Source organism: Mus musculus, chromosome 3 (genome assembly GCF_000001635.26).
Source record: "Mus musculus strain C57BL/6J chromosome 3, GRCm38.p6 C57BL/6J".
NCBI lineage: Eukaryota > Metazoa > Chordata > Mammalia > Rodentia > Muridae > Mus > Mus musculus.
Window position 1 is genome coordinate 155793291 of NC_000069.6, and position 17554 is coordinate 155810844.

Consider the following 17554-nt stretch of genomic DNA (forward strand, 5'->3'; position numbering starts at 1 on the left):
ACCATGATGATGCTTGATGAGCTAGGCTAATAGCCAAGCATGTGGACACACAAATGCAAATGCTTTGTTTACTCTGAAACAATGGATTGTCACTTGCTCTTCTGTCTTCAACTGCCATCTATACTATGACAAATACCTATTGATTTTTTTTTCTTCTCCGTTGTCCTATATGGAGAAGAAAAATGTCAAAGTTATCATTGGATATATGTAAAGTGATTTGTAGACAACTCAGAACCAAAAGACATGTAGGGAAATAGACGCTTACAAATAGCTATGACTGGCCCAGATCTCTCCTACAATGTAGAGCCTGATAATTATTGATGCATCATTTGAATTATCTATATTCTCTCCTGTGGCTGAAGTCATCACTGGGCAGATTTCAGAACATGTGCTGTTGAGCTGCACATTTAAAGATTCATGAAGTTTCAGCTCAAAATGTGCTTGCCTGGCCTATTACTGAGGTCGGAATCTTAATCGTTTTTAAAGTCTTCATTGCAAGTTGTCCTCTGACAGTTTTGTTAACTTTACTTTTGGAGTTGAGATGAGAAGCAACAAGGTTTTGGGTAAAAAGGTAGGTTTGAAGGAAAAAAAAAACCTAAATTTGTTTTATTATGCATATTAGCATTTAATATTTTCAATTCTAAAAAACATGCAAGAGACATCTTATTAAATAAACATGCTGCTGTCCTCAGATTTTTATATTCATGTTCTTTTCTACTTGCTTGTGCTTTTGACATAGCAGAGTTGTGATGTCCCCTTGAGTTAACAACTACTCTTTGAAAAAGTGTATCTTCATTATCTTCAAAGGACACAATATTATCCGTTATCCCAAGAACTCAAAACATATTATGTTCTGTTCCTGAGATAGATTTCATATGCAACTATTGCATGATATCTCAGAGTGCTAGCATTCAGAGGACTATGCATTATAATGCTTAAAGGTCTATTAATAAATATCTGCTTGCTTTCTTGTACCATTTTGAACATTTTAGTACATTCAAGTTATACTTTGTGGGGCAGGAAAATATGATGCTAAGAGGTCAGAAAGGACATTAATCAGTTGCATTCCAGTTCTTTTACAGACAGATAGCAGGATCCTCTGAGGTCACCATATACTTTTAGATATTTAATTGATGAGTATATAAATCATCTTAAACATATTCATAAAATATTTAATGGTACTTTAGATATTAAGATATTGACAAACTCAACTCTTCCCAAACAATCCATATCTGGATTTGTTCAAATCTTTATTACTCAGGTCTAAAACATCTATATATTCTACTCTGCTTAATAATTTCAAAATAGGATCTACATGAAATATTACTTTAAAATATAACTGAAAAACATTCAGAAAATTTTAACAAAAATCTCTCTCTATTATCCAGCTATGAGAGATGCTGTGGATTGACCCTGTTAAACACTTTGTGAAGTTGTTAAAAGGCAGGGTAGTCATAGTATCACTCAAATCTGGGCACTCTTGAGAATGTTGAATCTATGTGAAAGTGTGGGATAAGATCATAAAGCCTGGAAACTACATGGTTTCCATAGAGTTATAAGTAGAATTTCATCTGTGAGGTTATCTTTTGCTAAGGACTCCACTTCAAAGGCCTGCCTGAGACCCATGAGCTCATGTAACCATTTGTCCCTAATGAATAGAGGTGTAATAGTCACCATTATATTTGCTCACAAAGTTAAGAAAATTAGATCTCTTATCTTTCTGTTATCTGTATGGAGATACCCTAGAGAATGGTGGTGGCATTTGGTAGAAGGTGCTAGACTAGATTAAATTATCAAGTAGAAGATTTTTGTGCCAAGAGACTTCAGGCCTGGAGCTGGTCAATACTGATAGTTTTCAGATATTCTAGCTCTTTAACTATACTGAATGCTGATGATAACTTCCAAAAAGTGTGAAAATTTTTCTTGATAGTTCTGATGGCTAAAAGGCACAGGCTTACGCAATTAACATCTGTAGCCTAAGAGCAGGGGATTATGTTTTACATATTGTACCTTATATCTCGCTATACTAAGTTTCTGGGTTAATATCCACTTATCAGTGAGTACATTTCATTTGAGTTCTTTTGTGATTGGGTTACCTCACTCAGGATGATGCCCTCCAGGTCCAACCATTTGCCTAGGAATTTCGTAAATTCATTCTTTTTAACAGCTGAGTAGTACTCCATTGTGTAAATGTACCACATTTTTTTGTATCCATTCCTCTGTTGAGGGACATCTGGGTTCTTTCCAGGTTCTGGCTATTATAAATAAGGCTGCTATGAACATAGTGGAGCATGTGTCTTTCTTACCAGTTGGGACATCTTCTGGATATATGCCCAGGAGAGGTATTGCGGGATCCTCCGGTAGTACTATGTCCAATTTTCGGAGGAATCGCCAGACTGAACTGAAGAAGAATGAAGACCAAAGTGTAGACACTTTGCTCATTCTTAGAATTGGAAACAATCACCCATGGAAGGAGTTACAGAGACAAAGTTTGGAGCTGAGACAAAAGGATGGTCCATCTAGAGACTGCCATATCCAGGGATCCATCCCATAATTAGCCTCCAAGCGATGACACCATTGCATAAACTAGCAAGCCTTTGTTGCAAGGACGGTGATATAGCTGTCCCTTGTGAGACTAGGCCGGGGCCTAGCAAACACAGAAGTGGATGCTCACAGTCAACTATTGGATGGATCACAGGGCCCCCAATGGAGGAGCTAGAGAAAGTATCCAAGGAGCTAAAGAGATCTGCAACCCTATCGGAGGAACAACATCATGAACTAACCAGTACCCCAGAGCTCTAGACTCTAGCTGCATATGTATCAAAAGATGACCTAGTCGGCCATCACTGGAAAGAGAGGCCCATTGGTCAGGCAAACCTTATATGCCCCAGTACAGGGGAATGCCAGGGCCAAAAAATGGGAATGGGTGTGTAGGGGCGTGGGGGGGGGGCTTTTGGGATAGCATTGGAAATGTAATTGAAGAAAATACGTAATAAAAAAAAAAAGAGCAGGGGATTAAGTCGTGTAGTCTTTTTTTTCTCTCTGCAGGAATCATGTGGCTTTAACTTTCAGCATGCTACCCCAGCAGAGGAGAGGGCAGAAGGACTCTGACTGTTCCTCCTCTCTTTACCTACCAGCCTAGCATAACTGCTATGGTCCCTCCTGTCCTTGTTGGCATATTCCTGTCCATACTTCATGCAGAAACCACCTACTCTACTAGAGGAGAGGCCGACACCCTGCCAACGCTTGCCTGCCTATCATAATCCAACTGCACCCCCTTCCTTGTCACTATAATCTGGACCACACGTCAAGTGGAAACTTCCTACTCCACCAGAAGCCAGTTCAGCAGTCTGAATCCCAGAGACAAAGCCAGCTTCCTAAAACCAGGCAGAAACTTCCTACCTACCAGAAGCCAGACTGCTATCTTTGACCTGAAAGAGACCCTGGCCAGATCAGGGGCCATGCATATCATTAAAACCTCAACACCCAACTTAGGTGGCAATCACTTGTTGGAGCAGAGGCCATTCAAGCCATTAGAAGTTCAGCCTCCAGCTCATGCAATATAGACCCTCTATTCAACCACAGGTCACTTCAGCCAGAAGATCAGAAAGGAAACAGAAACTAAGGAAGAAAGCACCAATCTGAAAAATTCAAACCCAGAAATTGGCAACTTGATTTATAATCATTCCAAATCCAGATGCCTAAACATCAATAAAGAACACAACAACAGCTAGGACAACAACCTTAAAACAAACTTTAAGAAGAAAATAGAAGTTCTTAAAGAGGAAGTGAATGAGTTCTTTACAGAAATTGAGGGAAATACAATAAAACTTCCTTAAAGAATGTCAAGACCCCTTCCCCTCCCCAAAAATAAAACCTAACTAGTTGAAAAAAAAAGTAAAACTGTTTAAGACCTTAAAGTAGAAATAGAGGCAATAAAGAAAAAACAAACTGAGGGAAATCTGGAAATGGAAAGTTGAGGTAAGCAAACAGGAATATCACCAACAGAAAACAAGAAATGGAAGAGAAAATATCACATGTTGAAGACACAATCGAAGACATAGATACATCAGTCAAAGAAAATGAAAAGAAAATTACTGACACAAAACATCCAGGAAATCTAGGACACTATGAGAAGACAACACTTAAGAATGGTAAGAGTGCAAGGAGGAGATTATCAGCTCAAAGGTCCAGAAATTATGTCTAACAAAATCATAAAAGAAAAAATTTAACATAAAGTAGGATATACCTATAAAGATACAAGAATCTTACCAACCACAAAATAGATATGGCCAGAAAAGAAAGTCCCCTCTCCACATAATAATTGAAACACTAAATACACAGAGCAAAGAAGAATATTAAAATATGCGAGGAGAAAAGGTTTAGTAACACATAAAGGCAGACCTATTAGAATTATATTTGACTTCTCATTGGAGACTCTAAAAGCCAGAAGGGTTTAAACAGAGCTACTGCATACCACAGATTCCAGTCCAGACTACTATAATCAGCAAAATTTTCAACCACTATAGATTTAGAAAACAAGATGTTCCATGATAAAGTCTAATCAAACAATATCTATCCACAAATGCCATTCTACATAAGGTACTAGAAGGAAAATTCAAACCCCAAAAGGTTAACTATACTCCACCCCACAAAAAACAGGAAATAAGTAATCTCAAAATAGCATAACCCAAAGAAGGAAAACACACACACACACACACACAGAGAGAGAGAGAGAGAGAGAGAGAGAGAGAGAGAGAGAGAGAGAAACAAAATAATAGGAATTAACAATCATTGGTCATTAATATCTCTCAATATAAAGGACTCAATTCCCCAGTAAAAAGCCAAAGGCTAACAAAATGGATAAGAAAACAAGATCCATTAGTATGCTGCATATAAGAAACACACCTCAGCAGCAGAGATAAATATTTACCTCAGAGTAAATGGTTGGAAAAACATGGCACGATGAAGAAAGCTGGTGTAGCTTTTTAAATATCTAACAAAATAGACTTCAAACCAAACTTATTCAAAAGAAATGAGAAAGGAGTACGTCATACTCACCAAAGGAAAAATCTGCTATGATGACTTTATTAATTCTCAACATCTATGCCCCTTTGTAAAAGAAAATGGCATGCCCATTTGTAAAAACCAAACAAACAAACAAACGAAAAAAGCAAACAAGCATAACACTACCAAAGCTTAAATAACACATCTACCCTCACTTCGATATCCCATTCTCACCAATGAACAGGTCACCTAGAAATAAAATAAACAAAAAAATATTGGACCTGATAGATGGTATGAAACAAATAGACCTAACAGAAGTCTACAGAATGTTTCACCCAACCACAATAGACTATACCTTTTCCCAAATCATGTCATGGAATATTCTTCAAAATTGACCATATAGTTTCCACAAAATTGACCATATAGTTTCAACATATACAATAAAATTGAACTAACACACTGTATCCTATTGCACCATCACAGATTAGAACTTAATTTCAACAATAGAAATAACAGACAGCCTGAACTGAACAAATCTATACTGAATTATGACTGGGTCAAGGCAGAATGAAGAAGGATATTACATTCTTACCAGAATTCAAAGAACATAAATACACATCATGCCCACAAGTATGGGACACGATGAAAGCTATGCTAAGAAGAAAGTTGATAGCACAAACCGCCTTCATAAAGAAATAGGAGAGATTTCATTGAAGCTACTTAACAACAGCAGAAAACTCTAAAACAAAAAGAACAAATGCACTCAAAAAGAGGAGTCAGCAGGAAATGATCAAACTGAGGGCTTACATTAATTAAATAGAAACAAAGAAAACAATACAAAGAGTAATTGAAACAAAGATTTGTTTCTTTGAGAAAAGCAACAATATAAATAAACCCTTATCCAAACTAAAAGACAGAGAGAGACTATCCAAATTAACAAAATTAAAAACAAAAAAACGGGACATAATAACAAACACCTAGGAAATCCAAAGAATCTTCAGGGTCATGTTTCAACTTTTGTACTTCACTAAATTCCAAAATCTAAAAGAAGTTGACAATTTTCCCTATAGATACCACTTATCAAAGTTAAATCAAGATCATATAAACAATTTCAATAGACCTATAATCCCCAAGGAAATAGAAGCAGTCATGAAAATTCTCCTAACCATAACAAAGCTCAGGGTCAAATGGTTTTAACACAGAATCCTACCTGAGTTTCAAAGAAGAGCTACTGCCAGTACTCCTCAAATTATTCAATAAGACAGAAGGAACATCATATAATTCATTTTATGAGGCCACAGTCACACTGATATCCAAACTATATGAGGACTCAACAAAGTAACAGAGAACTAGAGACCAATTTATCTTATTAACATAGATGCAAATAAATCAATAAAATACAAAACAAATCAGAAAGATCATCCAACATGAGCAAGTAGAGATGCAGTGACAGTTGAACATATGAAAAATCAGTCAATGTGATCCACCATATAAACAAACTGAACGCAAACAAGCCACATAATCATCTCACAAGATGCTGAAAAACTGTTGACAAAAATCCAGAACCCCCTCAGGATAAAAATCTTGGAGAGAATAGGGTTACAAGGGACATACCTAAATATAACAAAAGGAATTTACTGAAATCCTATAGTCGACATCAAATTAAATAGAGAGAAATTCCAACAATTCCTCTAAAATCAGGAATAAGAGAAGGGTGTCCATTGTCTGTCTTCATATCTATTCAACATGATACTTGAAGGTCTAGCTAGAGATATAAGTCAATTAAAGGAGATGAAGAGGACACAGATTGTAAAGGAATATACTTAAAGTATTATTATTCACAGATGATACGGTATTATACATAAGTAACATCCAAAATTCATCCAGGGAACAACTGCATATGGTAAACACCTTCAGTGAAGTGCCTGGATAAAAGATTAACTAAAAAAAAAAAAAAAATCAGAGTAGCTCTCTTATATACAAATGAAAAAGAATCTGAGTCAGGGAAATAACACCTTTCACAATAGCCACAAATAATATAAAATATGTTGAGATAAATCTAACCAAGATATTGAAAAATATATGTGATTAAAAATTCCAGTATGTGAAGAAGGAATAAAGTTCAAGTGGATCGAAGGCCTCAACATAAAAACAGAAACACCGAATCTAGAAGAGAAAATGGGGAATAACCTTCAGCAATTAGCCCAAGAGACAATTCTCTGAACAGAACTTTAATAGCACAGCCACTAAAATTAACAATTAATAAATGGGGCCTCATGTAACTAAAAAGCTTCTGTAAGACAAAGGACACTGTCAATAGGACAAAACTGCAGCCTACAGAACAGGATAGATTTCCTCCTGTCTCTCCCATACTTGATCCTATTCTCCTTTTCCCTCCCCTCCCTCTCTCCCACCCAAGTCACTCCCTCTTCCTTCCATGATTATTTTGTTCCCCTTTCTAAGAGGAATGGAAGCATTCTCACTTGGGCCTTCCTTCCTGTTTAACTTCTTAGGGTATTGGGGTAATCTGTAGTTTGGGCTAATATCCATTTATAAGTGAGTACATACCACAGAAGGGATCAGGTGGAGGGAAGAAATGCTACAATAGACAACAGAAATTGAAGAAGGGGAACATTTCTGGAGAGAAGTAGAAATCTACTGCAGTGGAAACTCCATTGAATCTACAAGTATTAGATTAGCATTCACTTCTGATTATATAGATCATGGAGCCTGAACCAACCACCCTCTGTAACCAGAAAGACATTAGGTGGAGGGATTGGACGCCAACTCATCCACAAATCCACTAACCTACACTTTGTCATCGATCCAAGATGTGCTGGAACCAGAACTTAGCATAACTGTCACTAGAGAGACTGAATTCAGCAATTGATTGGAGCAGATGAAGAATTCCACAGCCAAATATTAGGGGGAGCTTTGGAGTCCTGCAGAGGAGGGAGAGAAAATGACAAGAGCACAAAAACAGAACCAACTGATGAGAACTTGAGTGGGCTCACAGAGATTGGGAAGCCTGCATGGGTCTGCAATAGGTCCTATCATGTATGTTATAGTTTTGTAGCTTGATGTTCATGTGGGATTCCAAACGGTGGGAGAAAGAGCTGTCTCTGACTCTTCTGCCTGCCTTTAGGACACTTTTCCCTCATACTAAGTTGCCTCATCCAGCCTTAACATCATGGCCTGATTTTATTGTAATTTTTGATTCTGTGTTTGGCTGATGTCTCTGGAAGGTCTGCTCTTTTCTAAGATGAGGTGAGTGGCTGGGTGGATGTTATGGAAAGGAGATGTGGGAGGGACAGACATGGAAAGGGAAAGCAGTAGACACTACAGTCAGGATGTGCTATGTGAGAGAAGAATGAACTTTTAAAAAGAGGAAATATTAGTCTAAAGAGTTCCTTTTCTATAATTTTTGTGAATTTCACATATGAACACTATATTTACAATCATTTCAACCCCTTTCCCTTCCTTCTCCAATGCCTCCCATCTATATTCTCTCTCAAACTATGACCTCTTATTTTTAATAATTATTTTAGTCTGTATGTATATATATATATGCACATGCATGTATGTAGGCATATGTGTGAGAGTATATTCATGTATGTCAATGTGTGTTTATGAGTGTGCTCAACCCACAGAATCCAGTTTGGTTTCTTAAATGTATCTGAACGCAGAAATCCCTGTAACCATTTGTATCATAAACATTCATGCAAAGTTTTCTTTCCTTTCTGTCTTTCAATCTCACGTATTACCTAGATCTGTATGGCTTGCTTGACACATTTGAGTGAGATATAAGTAATAGAACAGGATATTATAGCCATATGAGGATTAAAGCATGAAGGATAAATGATAGAGGAAACTGAAGAGCAGCTGTGAGAGGCTGGCAATGGGTCTTTTAGGGCTTAGTTGTTTAGTAAGAATTAACAGTGTCCATTGGTCCTCTCACCTGAGAATGCAACATAGAATTCATACAGATTATTACAGGCAAAAACATCCATGCTATCTATGAGCAGTATTCATGGTAACATTTTTTCACACTTGAATTTCCAAATACTTGCCTACCAATTGAACAAAGAAAAGAAGGGATGGACACAGACTTCATTTCAGCATTTCTTTTCAAACCTACATTTGAACAATATCAAGAACAATCTTTGTGAACTGATTATAGCCCCCCAAAAGAATATCTTTACAGTCTCTCTGTCCTCCCACCTTGCTCACTGAGCCTTATGAGTAGAGGTTATGTTATAGATGTATTATCTGGGTTTGAGCACCCCACATTCTGTTGTCTGCATTTGGCCTGTTGTGGGTTTTTTAAATGGTCTCCATCTGTTGCGCAAAGATGCTTCTTTGACAAGGGGAATGAGTTCTACTCATAAAGAACATTATGAGTATTTAGAATGGAAAAGTGACACAGTAGTAGAGTCTACTCTATGGGAAAGGCCAGAGAATCAGGACTTTTACTGTGAATTTATGTCTTCTATATGTGACACTTATAGCTGCAGCCATGAATTCTCAACATGGTCATTTAAATAACACTAACACAATGACAGCACCAGTTCACGTGACAGCATGAGTGGCAGCACTCTCACAGATCCTCAACCCTAGATTAAGAGCCACAGACAATTAATGGCTACTGAGAAAGAGAGAAAAATCAGTCTTCTCCAAGGATGACCCCCTGATTGGTTGCCTAATATCAATCAGTCCACATTAAACTCATAAACATACAGGCAGCATTAAATTAGTTCTGAAGGGTAAATTTATATATACATGTTTGTGTCCCCCCTTTCAAGCCATTATCATAAACAATGAGGTTGCAGCCAAAGTGCAAGTCCATTGAGTATGAACAGTGCATGTCTGTCTTAGGTGCAGGAACATTAACAGTAACAAGGCAAAACTTGTGCAGAATGAACTAGGCCTTTTGCCTTTATAGCCTGGAGCTAAAACTGCATCATGTCTTTCCATAGAGAGTGCTCCTGCCCCCTGCTTCTTTATATTGCCCACCAGGTTCTAGCCTGAAGCAATACACAAGATTGATTTCTCTCAAGTTTCAGTAACAGATACTGACTGTTATGGTGTCCAATACACAAGGCAGTAATGCTGCCTCAGGATGCAGAATAAGTCTCCTAAATATAAACTTAGAATCTTCTTTCTGAATTGGTGAATGCTCTTTTCAATACAGCAAGAGGGATTTCGCAGATGCAATTAGTGTTAAGAAACATCTGGTGATGTCCAACTTCCTGGCATTTGAGACTTGACATTGTGAACTACATTTATAGGGTCCCATTCACAGTCATCTTGGGCTATATGGTGCTCCAAGGCTGTAGGTTGGACACACTTGATGGAATACCAATATGGCATTGCTACCTGAAAATCAGGATTGTAAGTCTTTCCCAGATACTGAAGTAAGTCCAAAATTTAATGTGATATGGACCAAGACTGGCTGAGAGGAAAAAATGTACAGGTTCTAAATTTATTTAGAACAGGTCTCTGATGTAGGTCACATTAGACTAGATGAAACCAGAATGGAAGAACGTATGACTTGCCACAGAATGAAAGTGAACACTGAAATGGAACAGTCTTTCAGATAGCCAAGATATTCCCAGTTTCTTATCTCCCATTCCTATCAGCTTGCACAGTAAAGCTGAATGAAATTACTTGGAGAGACACTGCATTTTACACTGAATCATCTACCAAAGCTGAATTTTTTTTTGACAGTAGGATGATGATGTAGAGAAGTTGGAATGTTGCAAACATACAGCCAAATTGTACTGGGCCCTCTCTATCATTTAATGAACTAAGTTTTTACCCATCTATTGCATCTTTGCAACTATCATATAAGTATTAGGTGACTCCTTTTGGAATGTGTGAACAGAACCCAAGCTCCTAGCAACTCCAAAGTCAAGAATGCTGTTAGATCTTTCGTAAGGCCTATACCAAAGGTCCTAATCTCTGTTCCATCTACCTACCTGATGTTACCACTGAGGCACTTGAAAGTCTTTTTATTCATGACATTCTTTCTTATCTTATGAAATGGTTACCACACTGGAGCATAGAATGTTATGTAACCTAAAGCTGCATTCCTGTGCTATGGTTTTCCATATTTGGCTCCAGAATAAACTCTTACATATTCCATTGGAGATGACAGTTATTTCTTGCGTAGAAAAAGGTCACCCTCTGTTTCAAACCTGCAATGAGAGAATCTGAGCTGACAAGTCTACTTGGTCTCCTTGGTTCTGCTGCCTTCAGTTTTTCTGATTTTAAAAATCTAACCCTCCCCAGCTTCCAGGAACATACATCTGTTTAGCAGAAAAGATGCAGCCCAACTTCAGAATTGCTAATACAGGCCAATTACATCTTCAAGCTAAATTTGTTGCAATTTTGCCTTTTGACGGTGTAAATTATTCAACAGGCCACAGCCTTAAAACGCCTGAGGAAACATGAGCTTGGGGCCAAATTGTACGGATTAAAACTTTTTTTTTTGTCTTTTCAATTAGATACAGTTTTAAAAATTGTGAGGTGTTCATGAGCAGGCTGCATGCATTTATAATTGGAGTTGTGCTATATATTATATTGACTGTGGGCAACCACATTTCTTTTTGAATGTATTTATACATCAGGAGCAAATAAATGTCAATAATAAGAAACAAAGGCTGATAGGTAGAAATGAATCCTGAAACCCATGGTTCTTAGTTAGAGAGATTTTTCCTGTTTATAACATGGGTTGCACAAACACAAATTATATATGTAACTGCTTATTAGAACCAGGAATTAACATCTTGCAGCAAACTCTGTGATAATGTCTCTACTCCTTTCAATCTTCTTTGTAAATGAGAGAGGGTGCAGCACACAGAGAGAAGCCTCTGGGAGCATATTGGAGCAGCAGGGGCCCTCATGCTCATCCTCAGCTTCTGTAGCAGGCTGTGCTAATAATATCATAAATTATAAGAAATGGAAAATTATTTGCATCTCACAATAAAAATTTAACCGGAAGGGAACAAGCTGCTCTTAGCTACCCAGAACAGGAAGCCTATTCATTATGTGAGGATATTTATCAAACTAAGTCTCAGTTTAAAACAAATCTGACAGCTTAGAAACTTAGAATTGAGATAATTTTTTTGATATTACTTTAAAAAGGTAAATGACTTAGAAACCTTTAATATGTGCTACAAATCAGAGACATGTTATTGCCTCATCTGACGAGGATTCCAGACCAAATATAAAAATATAGTTCAGTTACCACACATCTTTAAATTAAAATTAAAATAGAATGTGATAAAGGATAATGACAAATAATTCAGTTGTAAATATGTCTAGTTTTAGTTACTTCTACTAATCTACCCTGAGTCCCCAAGTGCACCAGTGAGAACTGAAGCGTTTGGCAAGAAAAAGCAACAATTCATAAAGGGCTGGCTTTAATTTTCAAGATGAGCAGGACTATACTCCATAAAAACAAAAAAAAAGTAAGTGGCCCAGTTCTGTGTTTAAAGCTGTTTCCCTCCCTCCTCAGGCTATGCTGGTCTCCCATTTTGCACAGTTGATTAGCTGAGGGGTTTCCACTGTGAAGGAAAGTCTCATAGAAACATTTGTTACTCTTCCAGATTGCTAGAGTTTAGCTTTTGCTTTTGTTTTGTTTTGTTTTCTTTTGTTTTGTTTTGTTTTGTTTTGTTTTGTTTTGTTTTGTTTTATCGGATAAATTATCATCTGATAAATGCAACTAAGACCATACAGAGATGGGTAGTAGATAGCAAGGCTATATGGTTGAAGAGATGGTGTAGTGGTTAAGAGTGTGTTTTAACTTTCTAAAGGATCCAAATTTCATTCATATAATGTACATGAGATTCAAAAATAACATCAAATCAATCTCCAGGGCATCTTGTGTCTTATTTCTGAATTCCCAACATACAGTACGTATAAACATGCACACACACACACACACACACACACACACACACACACACACACACACACACAAAGAAACATTGACAGAGACAGGAGAAATATTGAACAAACACACATAAACACAGAACAAGCAAAGCACACACACACACTCACACAGAGATAGATTCAGAAACAGAAACACACAGAGACACAGAGTATAAACCAAAAAATTAAATGCATAAGAAATTTTTATGTAAGAAAGGTGCAGGAAATAAGAAGGAGGTGGTATCAGAAAACTGTATTATTTGCTGTAGTGAAAATCTGCACATGAGTTACAAAACCAAGATGGATGTAGCATGTTATGCCCCATGAGATAAAAGTGTTTAGGTTCAATAGTAGATGTTTTCTCAAGAAACGCAGTAGTTATTTTTTAAGACTTATACAACAGATGCTCAAACATGAGTAATGTATTTGTTGTGTATATTTACACAGTATTCCATACTCATGAGCTCTATCTAGATTAGGGAGAAAGTGAGCAAGGCAGGTAATGGATTGCCAGGTTCATGTCTGGGGCCAGGCTTTGTCTTACCCTTTACTATCATGCTTTAACCACTTTTAGTATGTTTTGCATAATGTGATATGTGGTAAGTGAGCATGGATGTGCCCTCTTATGTATTGCCCATGAATGTTGATTAGGAACACAGTTGTCCCTTGGCCAGATGAGCCATAAATGTGTCATATTCTCGATAAGGCAGGAGGAATGACATGGACTTTTTTTTTTACTTCAAAGCAAAAGAAGTCACCAAAGTTAAAAGTGTAATAATCAAGTGAAGTTGGAATCAATAAAGGGCAAGGATTTCATCTTAAAGCAAAGAAGTTGTTAGTGTTGTGTGGTCACCAACTTTCTTTTTTTTTCCTTTTATTTCCATTTTTTATTAGGTATTTAGCTCATTTACATTTCCAATGCTATACCAAAAGTCCCCCATACCCACCCACCCCCACTCCCCTACCCACCCACTCCCCCTTTTTGGCCCTGGCGTTACCCTGTACTGGGGCATATAAAGTTTGCGTGTCCAATGGGCCTCTCTTTCCAGTGATGGCCGACTAGGCCATCTTTTGATACATATGCAGCTAGAGTCAAGAGCTCCGGGATACTGGTTAGTTCATTATGTTGTTCCGCCTATAGGGTTGCAGATTCCTTTAGCTCCTTGGGTACTTTCTCTAGCTCCTCCATTGGGAGCCCTGTGATCCATCCATTAGCTGACTGTGAGCATCCACTTCTGTGTTTGCTAGGCCCCGGCATAGTCTCACAAGAGACAGCTACAACTGGGTCCTTTCGATAAAATCTTGCTAGTGTATGCAATGGTGTCAGCGTTTGGATGCTGATTATGGGGTGGATCTCTGGATATGGCAGTCTCTACATGGACCATCCTTTCATCTCAGCTCCAAACTTTGTCTCTGTAACTCCTTCCCAGGGTGTTTTGTTCCCACTTCTAAGGAGGGGCATAGTGTCCACACTTCAGTCTTCATTTTTCTTGAGTTTCATGTGTTTAGGAAATTGTATCTTATATCTTGGGTATCCTAGGTTTTGGGCTAATATCCACTTATCAGTGAGTACATATTGTGTGAGTTCCTTTGTGAATGTGTTACCTCACTCAGAATGATGCCCTCCAGGTCCATCCATTTGGCTAGGAATTTCATAAATTCATTCTTTTTAACAGCTGAGTAGTACTCCATTGTGTAGATGTACCACATTTTCTGTATCCATTCCTCTGTTGAGGGGCATCTGGGTTCTTTCCAGCTTCTGGCTATTATAAATAAGGCTGCTATGAACATAGTGGAGCATGTGTCCTTCTTACCAGTTGGGGCATCTTCTGGATATATGCCCAGGAGAGGTATTGCTGGATCCTCCGGTAGTACTATGTCCAATTATCTGAGGAACCGCCAGACTGATTTCCAGAGTGGTTGTACAAGCCTGCAATCCCACCAACAATGGAGGAGTGTTCCTCTTTCTCCACATCCACACCAGCATCTGCTGTCACCTGAATTTTTGATCTTAGCCATTCTGACTGGTGTGAGGTGGAATCTCAGGGTTGTTTTGATTTGCATTTCCCTGATGATTAAGGATGTTGAACATTTTTTCAGGTGCTTCTCTGCCATTCGGTATTCCTCAGGTGAGAATTCTTTGTTCAGTTCTGAGCCCCATTTTTTAATGGGGTTATTTGATTTTCTGAAGTCCACCTTCTTGAGTTCTTTATATATGTTGGATATTAGTCCCCTATCTGATTTAGGATAGGTAAAGATCCTTTCCCAATCTGTTGGTGGTCTTTTTGTCTTATTGAAGGTGTCTTTTGCCTTGCAGAAACTTTGGAGTTTCATTAGGTCCCATTTGTCAATTCTCGATCTTACAGCACAAGCCATTGCTGTTCTGTTCAGGAATTTTTCCCCTGTGCCCATATCTTCAAGGCTTTTCCCCACTTTCTCCTCTATAAGTTTCAGTGTCTCTGGTTTTATGTGAAGTTCCTTGATCCACTTAGATTTGACCTTAGTACAAGGAGATAAGTATGGATCAATTCGCCATTTCCACTTTGCTGTTGTTAATCTGAACAAAACTGTTATAAATTTTCATATATATAATTTCTATATGAGAAAAACTTTATTTCTCATGAATTAATGAGAAAATTGATATTTGAATGTTGTGATATACCAAGGCCAAGAAGTGGGAGTGGGTAGGTAGGGGAGCGGGGGAGGGGGGTCTAGGAGACTTTCGGGATAGCATTTGAAATATAAATGAAGTAAATACCTAAGAAAAATTGGGAAAAATATTGTGTTATATGGTTTAACTTACTAAGAAAGCACTAAATGTTCAAGAATCACAGCATTTTACATGTCTGCCTGCAGGAATGAAGTTCTCAGCTATTTAACTTTATTTGTAGAAATCAACAAAAAGACTCCTGGTTTTTAATCTCCCATTATAAACAGGTCCATATTTGAAACTCACAGTAAATGAGCCTCTTTTCAATAATGGTCAAAATATTTGCATCCATCTCATGTGCTTATGATACCATAAAAGGCTCTTGTTGAAATATTTTCCTGTTTTTCAGTGTTATTTTTAGTTTTGAGATGGAAAGCTCTTTAAACATTTAGAATATCAATCCAGTCACAAACATGCAATAAGCTTTCATTAATTTCTGGTATATTTTCAGTCCTCTCCCCCTGCCCCAATATTGTATTTTAATGAACCGTCACTAAGAATTGGCAGAAATATTGTCTTGGGATAAGACAATAGTGAAAGTTATCTAAGTGCCAAAGTCACCTTGCGTTTCCCAGCCATTGTGCCTGGTTTTATTCTTTCATGCAGAACATCATCCATTCTTTTAAAGATGTTTCTTGATGAGTGATGGTGGCTCATACCTTGAATCCCAGCCCTTGAAAGGCAGAGGCAGTCAGATGTCTGAGTTTAAGACCAGCCTAGTCTACAGAGTAAGTTACAGGACAGCCAGGGATAAAAAGAGAAATTCTATCATGAGAAACCAAAATGGACAGACAAACAAATAAAAGAGGTTTTCTGATATAAAATAGTTTTAAATTTGAAAATGTATTAATCAATGAGCATGCCTTTTATCTCAGAGATTAACAGTAAAGATAGTATTGAAAACAATCTAAATACTTCTGTAAAAAATCACAATATTGCATTAAATGTCTTAGGAATAAGTAATAGTAAGAAGAATGCAACTCCAGAGACTATTTCTGAGAATCATCCAATTTTTAAAGAGCAGAAAGACAAGGGCTCTTCAGCATAGAACTTAAGGCAGAGAGTCCATGAGAGAGGAGTGAAACTGGCTTACCTTAGACGAGAGATCAGCAGGTATCACAAATATACAAAGAGCTGAAGCCTGAGATGTGAAATCTAGTATTAGAATAGCAACTGAGGTGTTGATGGGGACTTTCAACTAAAAGATGCTTGTGATATAGTAGGAAAGACAACTCATGCTCAGGGAAGAAGGGAAGGGGGGAAGGAGGGAGGAGTGAAGGGAAGAGAGAGAAAGAAGACAGAGGAGGGCAAGGAGGAGGGAAGAGAAGAAGAGGGAGGAGGATGAGGAGATTAGGAGAAGAGAAGGGAAGAGGAGGGGAAGGAAGAAGAGGAAGAGGGTAGAGGAGAAGGAGGGGATGGGAGGAGCAGATAAGGGTAGGAGGAGGGGAGGAGAAGAGAGGAGGAGGGAAGGAGAGAAGGGGGAGGAGAGGAGTAACTATGTGGCAGAGGAGGGAAGGGGAAGAGGAGGAAGTAAAAGGGATGAAGGAGGAACAGAAGAGAAGGCAAGAGTTGGGTGTATCCTATCTCTGATTCCTTCCATCAAGGTTTTCTCTGATTTGTGACTTTCTCTGCCCCTCAATTAGGCTTCACTTATAAAAATGGCTGCTTCTTTCTATAAACTAACTGTAACAACCTTATTTGGGATTAAAGTTTTGTTCTAACCTTTAATGTCTGTATTCTAGCCAGAGTAGCCATGTTTCTAGATTAAAATTCATCTACAGAGCAGGAATGAGATATCAATAAAATGGAATCGACATTATCCATTTAAGTAGAATTTTGTTTTAATATATGGTTTGTATATGAGCATACTTGAATTCAAAGAAGCTGTAAAGTAAATGGTGT